The following is a 13,411-nucleotide window of genomic DNA, read 5'->3' on the forward strand; positions in this document are numbered from 1 at the left end:
CTCTGTGTTGAGAATGGGGTGTTGAGGGTGTTGTTAGTATTTGAGTAAGGGATGTGGGTGGGTGGCTGCTGGAGAACCGGTAGTGGTGTGGGTGCAGGTGAAAGCTACACAAGTTGGAAAGAGGGGACCCCTACAACCTAGTGGTTTGCTAATCGTAGGGATTGTACAGACATGAATTGAAAAGGAGAAAATAGCAAACCAATTGATGGTATTTACGCCCTTGTTACAACCTCATTTTACATAATCATTACATGAACATTAATAATTCACTTAGACAATAACGTATGCAAAATATATGCTTATTTTATTTTTCTAATTCTTTTGTTTCATTTTTTTTAAAAACTTTTTTCCATTTTTTGACAATGATTCATAGAATAACTATAATAGTTCATACCAGTAACAATAAATAACATATAATACCTCTTGTGAACAAACATGCAACAATATACAATAAATACAGACAAGGTGCTTTACGATATGTTCGGTCGGTGGAAAGTTATATGAAGGCAAAATGCGGTAGAGTGGGACACAACGCGTTTCGGCCTGAGGCCTTCATCAGGTGACCGTCATTTCGTTTTTTACACAAACAGGTGTACAACAAGTGCCTACATAGACAAGGATAAAACACATAAGAGAACATACGTCAATATTTGATATAGATTGATGTATATTTACTGTCTAAGCATACATTGCGAGGTTGAATCAAACAGAGAGGGAGTTATAAAATAACATCCTACTGATACATAAAGGGTCAATTTTTAATTTCTAGACATTTGTTATATATTATATCTGATTCCATGATACATTTCCAATGCGTGTACATCATCAGATAGAAGTTCTATGTCCTATTATTATCTCTACATATTGCATATAAAATATAACAGATTGTTATCAAAACACTGACAGAGAGAGTCTCATTGTGTTGTGTCACCTATCTTCCCTATATGGTCTAACTAGGGTATTTAGTGTTTCTAGTAGATATAGTGATTCAAAAGGTATAGGTGGACAAAGAGCAGAGCGAGATAACACTAGAATTATGCATAACAGATAGGTGACAAACACTAACAGATAGAGGTGTTAGGAAAGTCATAACTTTAGTAATGAGTATTAGTTTTGTGAGGGTCACAAAAGAGGAGTAAAAGATTAGATACTGAGAGGCTGATCACTATAAGCTCTGAGTGAGATTGTCGATTGCAACTGGGTATTCAAAGGAAAGGAGAACAGATTAGTGCTCAAATGCTAGTCACCAATTGTCAATTTACTCACTTTATTTATTAATTGCGCGGAGATCGTTCAGGTTATTTCATAGGGCGAAGGTTCTGATGATTTTAATAATGCAGATGGTTCAGCAGGAAATGTATAGCACTAAGGAAATAGATATGCTCGGTTTTATATCACAGAAATTATATCGGCGATCTGCTTTATTTTAAGTAGGGTAGTGAATTATTTAAAGATACCTGATATGTGATGATACCAATTATTATTGGTTATCAGGATTATTCTTGGGATATATTTTGTAGTTCAGAAGAGATACGCAGGCACAGCATGTTTCCTTCCACAGTTATTTCACAATTTTGATCTACTGAAAGAAGCCACTTTTAGGTTCTGTATATATATGTATATATATAGAGGTTATTTCTATTGCATAATGGGGGCCTGCAATGTTGGTCTAAATCAAGATTCTGTCTATGACGGCAGGTTTATATATAGGAAAATATGTATTACATGATACCAGACCTGGTTTGGTTTTCAGAGACTAGATGACTAAAGGTACTTTATGTCTAATCCTAGCAGGGTTTATTCAAAAATGCCATTTAAATGGGTAAAAGAGAGCTGATTTAGAGAGTTCTTACCTTAACAGTGGTAGTGTAGAAAGAGGGAAACATTTTTTAGTGGTTATGCCACCATTCTTTATATTTTCACATTCGCCATTCCTAAGGATATTATTGAGAACGCAAGGTATTAATCTCTACTACCCTTAAATATTATATTAGGTTTAAAATAATGCCCCATTTATTACTATTAGTGAAGACAATACCTTTTTGTAACTTGTAGAGAGGGTTGGTTTCACTAGGTGGCCTCTTCTGGATTGTAATATCTAACAACAAGGAGATAAATACCAAAAACGGAATACATAAGTCTAGGACAAGTCTATATTTAGTATTAGGATGTTGTAAGGTAAAGGGGTTCTATGCTGGAGCCTACCCTGGTTTACATAGACTTACTTGATAGCTGTGCGCGTTTCTCCGTAATGAGGGGATCTGCTGGTGTGCCTTCCAGTCGTGCCGGCGTGAGACTGACAAAAATGTGGCCCGGTATTTATAGGTCAGTTTAGGCTTTAATTGGGATCAGCTGCGTGTGCTTGGCTCCGATTTTTTTAGAGCTGTCAGTGCCTCTGATACTTCCTACATGGAAACTGATGACGGAATCACCGTAGTTTTTATCGTACCTGATGGACTACATTTGCCAATAAATCAAACGATCTTTTTGTTTTAAGTACAAAACCAACGTGTGCATTTGAATTGCTTAGCGCTAAAGACACTCCAGTGTTGTTGTGTCTTTCCTGGTTCCGAATTTTCGCGATTGTTGTGATTAGTACGATGATGTTAACCATCCCCAGTATCTCTATAGTTTAACAAAAATTAACCTGACTGGTCCGGAAATAGATAAGAAACTGGCAAGTCTGGAAGTTTAAAAAGAAATAGAAAACAGTTGCCATCTTAAAACATGCAAGAGGCACAACGTGCAAAGCGGTGGCCATCTTAAAACATGTGAATGTGTAAAATACAATCAATAAGAACGGGTAAAAACGTCACCGTTATCTAAGTGTGGTCTTAATCTGCAATCTTTCTAACTTCTTATTCGTTCTTGCTGTATAATAGAAAATAACATTAAATAAAATGAAATTTGTGGAACTATGTCCACATCTGTCAAACCCTAAATGAGGTACTTTGTATACAAATTAACAGAAAGGTAATGTTATTGCTTTCCTGGGGCAATGTAGTGGTAAAGAGTTGCAAAAAGTTAGTACAACATGCAGCAAGCTGAAGTAAAAAACTGAAGGGATAAGTTACCCTGCTTCACATAATAACTTACCCCATTACAGCAGAGCAAGCTACTTTGAACACATATTGTTGAGTTATGAGAAGTGAGTTATTAATAATGGGACAGGTATCATTGATTGCAGTGTCCTTCCATTGTCGGCAGAGAACCACTGTAGAGGAGCTGCACTTAGAAGACAAATATCCTAATTTGTACAGCAAACATGGAGTACGGTACTGTTGGGATGGACTGTGCCCATAATAGAGGACAAAACCAGAATTACAAATAAAAAAACTCAGCCTCTGCAAAATACCCAAATTAACAGAATGTATTTTTCGAAAAATGCCATGTGTGAGTAATATATTATAGTATTGTTAACATCAACATTTGGATAAAAAGGACTTGGTGTTGATTTATCTATAGACAAACAAAACGTTTGTCCTTGTAGATTGTTGATGAATGACCTTCTTCAGGGCTCAATGTGTTTAAAATGCTTCCCTAGCTATGATGATGAGACTCAGTATTCTGAACGTGTGTGTAAGGCTTTTTCAATTCATACATGGTATGCTGGTTTATCGTTGAATTGTCTGAAAATTGTTGTAGCAGTCTCTACAGTTTTTTGTGTTAGGTTATGTTGATTTGTATAGCGCACTAATCACAAGATGACATCCAGGCTGTGTAATCTCATGGTGCTTATATGAAGAGCCAGGTCTTCAACTTCTTGCAGAACTCAGGAAGTGAGGAAGAGGCTCCACTGTGTTAAGGGAAGCCATTCCATGTCTTGAGTGCTATGTAGGAGAATGAGCGACCTCCAGTTTTGCTTGTGCGAATGCTGGTAGTGTGAGCGAGTAAGGCAGAGCATAGATGTCTGGTGGGTTGGTGAAATGTATGTGGCTGTTCAGGTATTCTGGTACTGTGTTGTGTCAGGCTTTGTATGTGTGCGTGGAAAGTTTAAATTAGCTGTGCTTGTAAATGGGGAGCCTGCAAAACGTCCCGAGGTGCAGTGTGATATGGGTGAGGGATGGGAGGTCGAGTATGAGTCTAGTGGCGGTGTTCTGGATGGCCTGGAGTCCATGTAGGAGTTGTTTGGAGATTTCGGTATAGGGAGCATAGTCCAGCCTGCTAGTGATGAGTGCATGCGTGGTGGTCTGTCTGCTGTTTTGAGGCAATAATTTGAAGATCTTTCCCAGCATGCAAAGGATATGGAAGCAGGAGGTGCACACTCCATGGACTTAAGCTCTTATGTTAAGCTGGTCTTCTAGGATGATCCCTAGACTTCTTGCATGGTTTGCAGGTGTTGGTCCTAGCTCTGATGGCCACTAGGTGGAATCCCATGGGGAGGTCTTGTTCTTGAAGACCAGTACTTACATCTTGTCAGAGACGTGCTTCAGGCAGTTGGTTCACATCCAGTCTCCTAACATGTTCATTCAATGGGGGAAGTTGTTTCTGGTGGTCTTTCTCTTGTCCGTCAGTTGGGGAGAGGATGAGTTGGGTTATGATTTGTGTAGGAGATGACTGTGATGTCTAGTGATCAGATTATGCTTGCAAGCGTTGACATGTATAAGATGAAAAGGATGAGGCTGAGGGGTGATCCATGTGGAATACCGCATATCAGTTTCACTGGTCTCTGATGTGAAGGGTGGCAGTCTGACCCTTCGGTTTCTTCCCGTAAGGAAGGAACAGATCCATTTGAGAGTGGATTCTTGTATACTAATCTTGTGAAGTCCTCTGATGAGGGTGTTGTGGGTGACAGTGTTGAAAACAGTGGGGAGGTAGAGCAGTATGAGGATCACTGTTCCTTCTCGGTCCAGAATGTTTTGAATGTCATCAGTGGCCACGATGAGTGCTGTTTATATGCTGTGGTTCTTTCAGAATCCTAAAATAGTGTTGTCCAGATTATGGTGAAGTTCGAGGTGGGTTGCGAGTTGCTTGTTGATGACCTTCTCAATCACTTTGGCTGGATGGGGGAGCAGGGAGATCAGTTGTAAGCTGCTCAGTTGATTTGGGTCAGCTGTGGGCTTCTTGAGGAGAAAGTTGATTTCTGCAGGTTTCAATTCATCTGGGAAAGTGGCGGATGTAATAGACGTGTGGATGATGTGGGTCAGGGTGGTGCTGATTGGTGATGCTCCCTGGTTGTGGATGTGCTGGGGCAAGGGTTTGTCAGGCCCCCTGAGTGTATGGTCCTCACAATTGCTGCTGTGTCCATTCTAGTGAGGGTTGTCCATTCGGTCAGGTGTCATTCTTGGTTGGTGGTGAGTAGGCAATCAATGAGTTCTCTGGGTTTGGGTGCAAAGTTGCTGTACATATTTGTGATTTTGCTGTAGAAAAAATTGGATAGGTTGTCGCAGAGTTGTTGGGAGGCAGTAATGTTGTTGACAATGGATGAGGGCAAGGTGAAATCCTTGACACTCAAGAAGATCTCCTTGCAGCTGTTGGAGATTCCTTTGATGCAGTCCACTAGGCCTTTTTTCTTGGTGTCTCCAATTTGCTAGTCATAGCTTTTGAGTGCAGCCTTGTAGGTAGTTCTGTCAGTGGTGTTGTGGCAGATTCTCCATTTCCTTTCTTGCTGTATACAGTATTGTTTGTTGTCTCTAGGGTCTTCTTTGTACCTGGTTGTTTAATCTACTATTCTTGCTCGGTTTGATGGTGCGAGGGAGTCAGCACAGTTCTTGATCTAGTTGAAGTTGTTGATGTCCTTCTTGAGGCTGTCTGAGGGACTAGGTTAATCAGTGCTGAGGGCGCTGAGCCAGTCTGCTTCTGTGATTTTGCCCCATCTATGGCTTGAAACACTGAACCTGGTAGGGGTGCTGACTTAAAGTGTGTTGATTTGGAAGTGGATGATGGAGAGATCAGTCCATATGAGCTGTGTAATTGAGTTGTATTTGATGGTGTCGCTTGTGGTGAAGATGGGGCCTTGTGGTGTGTGTTGATTCTGTGATGAGCTGGGTGAGTCTGATTGTTGCTAAAGCTTTCAAGAGTGATGTGGAATAGGGCTCATTTCAGTCTTCCTGATGAAAGTTGAGGCAATTGAGGAGAATGTAGACTCTGAAGTCAATAGTGAGTGGAGCGACAACCTTGGGGATGAGGTTTGTAAAGGTGGCTCGCGGCCCGGTATGTCAGTAAGTGGGGGTTCCATTGAGAGTGATGTTTTCGGAGATGTGCAACTTGAAGTGCAGGTGTTCCATCAATGGAGTGGTGTTCTCTGTAGATATAGTGCATCTGATGGTTTCCTTGTAGATGATAATGAGTCCTCCTCCTTGCTTATTAAGGCGGTCCTGTCCAGCGATCTTGTTGCCTCTTGGATTACCATAACGATGTCGGGAGCCAATGAGGGAATGAGGTAGGATGCCTTTCTGCTCAGGAAGTCCCATATTTTGGTTGTGTGTTTGCTCAGTGATTCTGTGCTGAAAGGCATGAATGCATGCGGGTGATTATGTGTGGGTTTCCTGCAGCATGTGGTGTAGGGTGGGGGTGAAGGTGTTGTTGGAGCTTGAGTGGTCTCTGTGTTGAGAATGGGGTGTTGAGGGTGTTGTTAGTATTTGAGTAAGGGATGTGGGTGGGTGGCTGCTGGAGAACCGGTAGTGGTGTGGGTGCAGGTGAAAGCTACACAAGTTGGAAAGAGGGGACCCCTACAACCTAGTGGTTTGCTAATCGTAGGGATTGTACAGACATGAATTGAAAAGGAGAAAATAGCAAACCAATTGATGGTATTTACGCCCTTGTTACAACCTCATTTTACATAATCATTACATGAACATTAATAATTCACTTAGACAATAACGTATGCAAAATATATGCTTATTTTATTTTTCTAATTCTTTTGTTTCATTTTTTTTAAAAACTTTTTTCCATTTTTTGACAATGATTCATAGAATAACTATAATAGTTCATACCAGTAACAATAAATAACATATAATACCTCTTGTGAACAAACATGCAACAATATACAATAAATACAGACAAGGTGCTTTACGATATGTTCGGTCGGTGGAAAGTTATATGAAGGCAAAATGCGGTAGAGTGGGACACAACGCGTTTCGGCCTGAGGCCTTCATCAGGTGACCGTCATTTCGTTTTTTACACAAACAGGTGTACAACAAGTGCCTACATAGACAAGGATAAAACACATAAGAGAACATACGTCAATATTTGATATAGATTGATGTATATTTACTGTCTAAGCATACATTGCGAGGTTGAATCAAACAGAGAGGGAGTTATAAAATAACATCCTACTGATACATAAAGGGTCAATTTTTAATTTCTAGACATTTGTTATATATTATATCTGATTCCATGATACATTTCCAATGCGTGTACATCATCAGATAGAAGTTCTATGTCCTATTATTATCTCTACATATTGCATATAAAATATAACAGATTGTTATCAAAACACTGACAGAGAGAGTCTCATTGTGTTGTGTCACCTATCTTCCCTATATGGTCTAACTAGGGTATTTAGTGTTTCTAGTAGATATAGTGATTCAAAAGGTATAGGTGGACAAAGAGCAGAGCGAGATAACACTAGAATTATGCATAACAGATAGGTGATAAACACTAACAGATAGAGGTGTTAGGAAAGTCATAACTTTAGTAATGAGTATTAGTTTTGTGAGGGTCACAAAAGAGGAGTAAAAGATTAGATACTGAGAGGCTGATCACTATAAGCTCTGAGTGAGATTGTCGATTGCAACTGGGTATTCAAAGGAAAGGAGAACAGATTAGTGCTCAAATGCTAGTCACCAATTGTCAATTTACTCACTTTATTTATTAATTGCGCGGAGCTCGTTCAGGTTATTTCATAGGGCGAAGGTTCTGATGATTTTAATAATGCAGATGGTTCAGCAGGAAATGTATAGCACTAAGGAAATAGATATGCTCGGTTTTATATCACAGAAATTATATCGGCGATCTGCTTTATTTTAAGTAGGGTAGTGAATTATTTAAAGATACCTGATATGTGATGATACCAATTATTATTGGTTATCAGGATTATTCTTGGGATATATTTTGTAGTTCAGAAGAGATACGCAGGCACAGCATGTTTCCTTCCACAGTTATTTCACAATTTTGATCTACTGAAAGAAGCCACTTTTAGGTTCTGTATATATATGTATATATATAGAGGTTATTTCTATTGCATAATGGGGGCCTGCAATGTTGGTCTAAATCAAGATTCTGTCTATGACGGCAGGTTTATATATAGGAAAATATGTATTACATGATACCAGACCTGGTTTGGTTTTCAGAGACTAGATGACTAAAGGTACTTTATGTCTAATCCTAGCAGGGTTTATTCAAAAATGCCATTTAAATGGGTAAAAGAGAGCTGATTTAGAGAGTTCTTACCTTAACAGTGGTAGTGTAGAAAGAGGGAAACATTTTTTAGTGGTTATGCCACCATTCTTTATATTTTCACATTCGCCATTCCTAAGGATATTATTGAGAACGCAAGGTATTAATCTCTACTACCCTTAAATATTATATTAGGTTTAAAATAATGCCCCATTTATTACTATTAGTGAAGACAATACCTTTTTGTAACTTGTAGAGAGGGTTGGTTTCACTAGGTGGCCTCTTCTGGATTGTAATATCTAACAACAAGGAGATAAATACCAAAAACGGAATACATAAGTCTAGGACAAGTCTATATTTAGTATTAGGATGTTGTAAGGTAAAGGGGTTCTATGCTGGAGCCTACCCTGGTTTACATAGACTTACTTGATAGCTGTGCGCGTTTCTCCGTAATGAGGGGATCTGCTGGTGTGCCTTCCAGTCGTGCCGGCGTGAGACTGACAAAAATGTGGCCCGGTATTTATAGGTCAGTTTAGGCTTTAATTGGGATCAGCTGCGTGTGCTTGGCTCCGATTTTTTTAGAGCTGTCAGTGCCTCTGATACTTCCTACATGGAAACTGATGACGGAATCACCGTAGTTTTTATCGTACCTGATGGACTACATTTGCCAATAAATCAAACGATCTTTTTGTTTTAAGTACAAAACCAACGTGTGCATTTGAATTGCTTAGCGCTAAAGACACTCCAGTGTTGTTGTGTCTTTCCTGGTTCCGAATTTTCGGAAAGCATATTTATTCTATATAAGTAGACACTGACGACGGATAAATTGTAGTTCTCCCCATCATCGGCGAACTCCAATAAAAAGGGACAACATTTTTTATGCGAGGTTGTCGCAGAGTTGTTGGGAGGCAGTAATGTTGTTGACAATGGATGAGGGCAAGGTGAAATCCTTGACACTCAAGAAGATCTCCTTGCAGCTGTTGGAGATTCCTTTGATGCAGTCCACTAGGGCTTTTTTCTTGGTGTCTCCAATTTGCTAGTCATAGCTTTTGAGTGCAGCCTTGTAGGTAGTTCTGTCAGTGGTGTTGTGGCAGATTCTCCATTTCCTTTCTAGCTGTATACAGTATTGTTTGTTGTCTCTAGGGTCTTCTTTGTACCTGCTTGTTTAATCTACTATTCTTGTTCGGTTTGATGGTGCGAGGGAGTCAGCACAGTTCTTGATCTAGTTGAAGTTGTTGATGTCCTTCTTGAGGCTGTCTGAGGGACTAGGTTAATCAGTGCTGAGGGCGCTGAGCCAGTCTGCTTCTGTGATTTTGCCCCATCTATGGCTTGAAACACTGAACCTGGTAGGGGTGCTGACTTAAAGTGTGTTGATTTGGAAGTGGATGATGGAGAGATCAGTCCATATGAGCTGTGTAATTGAGTTGTATTTGATGGTGTAGCTTGTGGTGAAGATGGGGCCTTGTGGTGTGTGTTGATTCTGTGATGAGCTGGGTGAGTCTGATTGTTGCTAAAGCTTTCAAGAGTGATGTGGAATAGGGCTCATTTCAGTCTTCCTGATGAAAGTTGAGGCAATTGAGGAGAATGTAGACTCTGAAGTCAATAGTGAGTGGAGCGACAACCTTGGGGATGAGGTTTGTAAAGGTGGCTCGCGGCCCGGTATGTCAGTAAGTGGGGGTTCCATTGAGAGTGATGTTTTCGGAGATGTGCAACTTGAAGTGCAGGTGTTCCATCAATGGAGTGGTGTTCTCTGTAGATATAGTGCATCTGATGGTTTCCTTGTAGATGATAATGAGTCCTCCTCCTTGCTTATTAAGGCGGTCCTGTCCAGCGATCTTGTTGCCTCTTGGATTACCATAACGATGTCGGGAGCCAATGAGGGAATGAGGTAGGATGCGTTTCTGCTCAGGAAGTCCCATATTTTGGTTGTGTGTTTGCTCAGTGATTCTGTGCTGAAAGGCATGAATGCATGCGGGTGATTATGTGTGGGTTTCCTACAGCATGTGGTGTAGGGTGGGGGTGAAGGTGTTGTTGGTGCTTGAGTGGTCTCTGTGTTGAGAATGGGGTGTTGAGGGTGTTGTTAGTATTTGAGTAAGGGATCTGGGTGGGTGGCTGCTGGAGAACCGGTAGTGGTGTGGGTGCAGGTGAAAGCTACTACAGTGGTGTGAGGTACAGCGTAGCAGCAGTTGGGAAAATGTAACACGGGGTCTAGCGACCCAGGGAGTGCTGCAGAGTGTCTCTGGGCTGTGATCAGACCAGGGTTCCTGGCCTGGGTGCAGTCCAGACTCAGACGTGCTTGGCAGTTGCCATATCTTTAGCGTGCCTAAGACATGCTTGCTGCGCATCCATGTTGCAGTTGTCATTAAGTAAGTCCTGGGAGAGTGAAGGAGCTCCATAAAAAAGGTTCGATCAGTTAGTGCGGCATTGGAGATACTGGAGATATGATGCATTAGTTTGGCTCTGTGTATTTCACAGTGTCTAAAACAAAGGAGAAAGTATTTTAATTCTTCAAGCAAGCACTCGCTGTACAGAATTGTCATTAAGAATTTAAATCAACCGAGCCTAAAGTCCACATGTGAAGACCAGGTGATTAAGCAGCCCTAGAATGTTCCTAACAAATGCCTTCCTCAAACTAGGACAACCTTTAAATTGTTGTCAGAAAAAGAGCTTGCCGAAGAGCTCTCCCAGAAGAACAGCTTCTAATTTCTCATATGATCTTAGATAAAGCAACATCTGTTAAAATGTGAAAATGTGATGAAGAACTGGTTATAGCAATATTATGAAGTAATTTGCCCTCCTTTATGTAACTGTTTCTTTATCACCAAATTGCCCTTGGATCTATGGCATAGTTTACAAAATGTTAATAAATTCAAAATATAGTAGATGTTATAGCAAAGTCAGATATTCTTCTATGCAGCTGTGGCCAGGAGGTGGTCACAGTTGGACTTTCAAAGTACCTACCATCAGCATCCTAACTAGATTAACCTTCTAAATTAGATAAAGAGGCAACAAGCCTCAGTGAGATTATAATTTTGACTACAGCCAGTGGAGTGACAAGTCCAGCCTAGCCTTTCAACTCATATTAGGTTAGTGATAAAACTAGGCATTCAAATATGCCTTAGGAGGAGGTTGGACCAATTGATAATTTGAATGAGCACAAGGTGGAAACATATCTGTATGGTCTGTGCCCTAATATATGACTGGCAAGATGGTTGTTGTGAGCAGTGGTGGGACTGGGTCATAGTGTGTGGTAGTTCAATGTGCAGTTATAATGTTACACAAACTGAAGTGAGTACCATCCAGAAGAGACACATGCAAGATCTGATGTAGTGTATTGCAACTAATGCCCTTTTCAAGGGGCGAGCAGGTTGCCCTGTCTGTGCGCCACCAGGCTCGCTGGAATCAAGCTCAAAACTTCAAAGTGCAGCTTTGATTAAGAGTGATAATTTTAGTATTTGCCAGCTGTGCCCTATGCTAATCAGATACACGAATGATTTCCCTGCAATTTGAGCCACTAATGATGTGCGCTGGTCCATCTTTCTATAATCAAAGCCAATGAATGAGAAGCTTGATTTCAAAGGCCTAATTTAGAAGCTTTAGAATGTTATCATAACGTCGTTGTATTCAAATTACTCATTGCAATCAATTCATTGAAATTAACAGCCGGCTAATCCTACGGTATAAACGCCGCATAGTTTATATTTGTAATCCAGATCCACCATCTGTTGAATTTAAAAAGCAAAAGTATTTTATAAAAAGTGGGTTCGGTCAGTGTTTGACTGTTGCGGGCTGTCGATGTTTTTCATGATATAATTGAAACAAGCATTTGCAATGCAATAGGTCTCACATTTGTTGGAGTTGGAGTTATTGGCATTATAAATGGCATTTTTTTTTGTTTCATTGGAGTGATTATTTAAAGTGCACACTATATCATATTCTAAGATTTTACAGCAAATATTCAATAAAGCTAAGCTATATTAACGTAAAGGGTGTGAATGGATGAATGCAAATACAAAAAAAGAATCTTAAAATGCAAGGTACAATGTGTAGCAGGTGACAGGGACTACCTGTTATTTAATAAAAATACACCTTTAAAAACACACACATAGAATGTGGAACCTGCAAACTTTAGGAAAGTGGCTAGCACCAGCATGGTGACAGACACATATGGGTTCATTTTTCAGCATATATATGTGCAAATGCACAGTGACATGGAGTCCCTTATGTTTTAATTTACCATTTAGACACCCATCTTGGAGAGCAGCGAGGTAGGACCTGACTTAACTGTGTGCAAAGTAAATAAATAAATAACACATAGAAGGGGCACAGGAAGCAATAAACTTTTTGGAGTCGGTGTGCAACATGTAGAGGGTAGGGGGTAGATCTGAAATGTGAGTAGCAGACAGGGGAGAGAGTAAGAAGAAACATGCACTCCAAAGGGTGTTGGGTTTAAACTAAATAAAAAATCTGGGGTTTATTAGGACATGACCTTAAAAGAATTAGACAGTAGGAGTTTTTTAAGTGGTGATTTTCCATAATGTGCAGAGGTGTGCAAAGAAAGTCTTTTGTGCTGACTTTGCTAACAATCCCGCTGAGAATGCCCACACAGTCCCGATTCTCTCCTTTATAGCCCCTAGATACCTGAGTATCTGTTAATTAGGGAGATGCAATATTTAAGAATCATTGCTCACGATAGAGGAAGGAACTGCTACAAAAACAAGATCACATTCCAAGTTCACAGGGTGAACAAAGCCGTCAGTAATAAACTGGACTGTCGCATTCCACCGAATAAATAAAATGAGCATGCCTGCAAGTGCGCTGCCTGGAAGTAAAATATGCTTAAAATTAATGCGTTGTCCTTATCGGTGAGACAGGAACTGATGCACAAAGTTGTTGCCGGCGCTAAAGTCTGGCAAGTTGAACAAGGAAAACAACTTAACCAATGATTCTAATAAACTTGCAGCCTGACAGCTAAGGTCCTTTAACTACATACATGCCCCGATGTTTACCAACATGTTATGGAAGGGGAACTGTGAACGTCGCGGGACGGTGGCAGCAACGAAGTGGGACC

Source organism: Lissotriton vulgaris, chromosome 6 (assembly GCF_964263255.1).
Source record: "Lissotriton vulgaris chromosome 6, aLisVul1.2, whole genome shotgun sequence".
Taxonomy (NCBI): Eukaryota; Metazoa; Chordata; class Amphibia; order Caudata; family Salamandridae; genus Lissotriton; species Lissotriton vulgaris.